The sequence below is a fragment of the Wolffia australiana genome, chromosome 3, assembly GCF_029677425.1.
Source record: "Wolffia australiana isolate 7733 chromosome 3, ASM2967742v1".
Taxonomy (NCBI): Eukaryota; Viridiplantae; Streptophyta; class Magnoliopsida; order Alismatales; family Araceae; genus Wolffia; species Wolffia australiana.
In genome coordinates this window covers 16,868,381-16,871,108 of record NC_135837.1, presented here as the reverse complement: position 1 = coordinate 16,871,108, position 2,728 = coordinate 16,868,381, and the positions used below count along the sequence as shown (strand labels likewise).

The following is a 2,728-nucleotide window of genomic DNA, read 5'->3' as shown; positions in this document are numbered from 1 at the left end:
TGTGTCAGAACACGATCCGAGAAGGGGGAAAACAAGAAAAAAGCGGCAACAAATAAGAAAAGGGTATTTTTGAAATATTTTGATGAGAGATAAACGATCCAATCCAGACGGTTTGATATCTAAATAGAGGTCTAGAAAGGGGCGAAATTCACTTTTTGAAACTCTCCCCAAGGATTTGGCCATGAAGGACACAGGAGTTACTTTGGAAGTCGACAGTTCTTGATTTTGCATTCAAATTTGTAAGTTTCTCATTTGTATTTTAAACTTCTTCTTGAGAGATTCTAAAATGCATTGGCATGGGCGAAATGTACATGCCCTAGAAGTTGTTTTGAATGAAATTAGCATTGCATTTTAAGTCTGATTTGAGATCTGAATTTTAATCTTTAATTTTTAATAGATTTGGAGAAATTCTGAATTTTTAGATTTTTAATTTAGGGTCGGATTTCACATTTTCCCCAAATTCTTCACTTTCTCTCTCTAGGTTGATGCGTCTATTTTCTCTCTCAAGATTTAAAAATTGATTGTTTGTAAATTTAATTCAATATATTAAAACCCTAAATGTAAAATTTCATCCAAAAATTTGTCCATCTTGAAGTCTAATTTCAAAATCCCTTTCTTGATTTTTAACTTCCCAATTTTAATTCATAAAAATTGTCTTAGCATTTTGTAATAATTGGGAGATTAATAATCCGAATTAATCTGATCTTATAATAAAAATTAGGGGTTATATCACGGTGTGGCCCAAACTTTTTCGAAAATTCGAGTTACAGCCCTTACTTTTTTTTTGCCGCGACACAGCCTGAAGTCCCATTTGGTCCGCAGCCTGTGACGTGGAGTCTACGTGGCTGCTAGGTGGAGTTCCGGCGGAGTCCACCTAGGCGGAATCCACGTGGCAGCCACGTGGATTCCACGTCACTGCGCGATTTGAAGAAAGAAAGATTTTAGCTCGTCCAATGTGAGTCACCCGGGAGAGAGCTGAGAAAGGCGATGAAGGAGAAGGAGACGGTGGAGAAGGAGGAAGAAAGGGCCCGAGGGAGAAGGGGCTTCTGCGCTGATCAACGCCGTCGGCGCCGGAATCGTTGCGAGCACGCGCTCGCCCTCCTCGATCGGCTGAAGCGGCCGCCCTACTCTGTCGTGCCGACGGTCCTCACCTACAACACCGTCATCAACGCCTACTCTCGGGCCACGGAGGTGCCCTGGGATAAAGAGGAGATGTGCGAGCTAAATTCATGCTCTTCCATACCCATTCGTTCATTTGCGCTTGCTGTTCTAGGGTTCATTGAAATTTGATCTTCAATTCTTCTTCCTCGCCGATTCTTTTTTGCTTTGATCCACGAGTGATGGTAGACTACGGACTGACTGGATCTCAAATTTCAATCTCTCTCTCTGTAGAACTCTCACATGAAGGAGAAGGGGGGGAAGAAGAATTCCCGCGGATCGGAGCATTGTCTTCAATTTGCCAAGAAATCAATTCTCTAGACGCAACGAATTTATTTTCATATGCTTTTTTTGTCAAATTCTGTTGGAAATTTGGTTTCTCGTGATTTGAATCAAGATTTATTTTAAGCAGTACAGTTATCCGGCGGATGGATCTGTTGATGAACAGATTCATCTTTGACTGTTTTGCTTCTTAGTTTGATTCATCCTAGGTTTGACGCCTTCTTTCCGCGTCGCCTTTTCTCTTGGTAGATCTGTGCCTTTTCTCTTGCGGTCGTCATGGATTTAGGATGCTTCAGGATTCAATTTCTTGCTTCTTTAATTGGTGGGTCTCTTTGTAGAGCAGATTCTTGTGAGGATTGAATCGTTGACCCCCCGGTTCCCTCTTGGCCTATGCTGCAAGATCTAATGGAAAGAAAGAAGAACACGACGGATCTATTAGCCGCCGGACGGAAGAAGGTTTTTCTTGCCCCAATTCCCTTTCATGTTGCTTTTTCATTGTTCCAAGCATCAGTTTCTTGCTCTTTACGGATATTTCATGCAATTTTTCTCATTTTTTATCCTCATTTCTATTCAGTTGCAGCAATATAGGCAAAAGAAAGATCATAAATCTCCCATGGTTTGTCGAGCACCTTTGAAGATGTTGTTGCTAGAAATTACCTTGAGGAACGCCAAGCCCTCCAGAAGAAAGCAGAATCAATAAAAAAAAGAGAAACACCTCAGAATAACTTCTCCTGCCTTTCCCAGACGACTGATGATGTACATCTGATTGAGATTCTAAAATCTCCTCTTTATTTGAGCAGTGTCACTAAGGATCTTTCCAGTCGCAGATTTTTGAGCTGGTCGATGAACGATAACTTAGTTCTGCTATTGAAATTTTACAGCCCCAGGATCTGGCCAAGGCGCATTACAGTTGAACATTATTTTTCCTCCTATAGATGTGAACCTGCCTTTATTTTATTCTCTTTCATTTAACGCTTTTAGATATGCACCTATGTCGTTTGAGAATTTATTGAAAAACATATTTCAAATTTCCTATCTCGGTTGATACCGAAATTTTCAGGCAAGAAAAGCAAGTGAGTTGGCTGGATTCTGTGTTCCCCACAGATAAAAAACTCTAACGTAGGAGACTGAGTTCCCCACAGCCGGGCTGCATTCTGTGCCAGGTGAGACGAACAACTATATTGCACCATGCGTTTATTATTAATAAACAACATTTCAATAAAGTTAAACATTATTCTTGATTGGCAATTTGAATTTAAAATATGTTCTTGCTGGGTGAGAGCAGGGG

At 40.7% G+C, this 2,728-nt stretch overlaps 1 long non-coding RNA gene across 1 annotated transcript; it reads left to right on the top strand.

The window, feature by feature from the left end:
• Positions 1-1,233: 1,233 nt before the first annotated feature.
• On the top strand, positions 1,234-2,131 carry LOC144700452 (uncharacterized). Its single transcript, XR_013580776.1, has 3 exons — positions 1,234-1,343; positions 1,779-1,896; positions 2,029-2,131. It is a non-coding gene; the product is annotated as an uncharacterized LOC144700452 (long non-coding RNA).
• Positions 2,132-2,728: the final 597 nt, after the last annotated feature.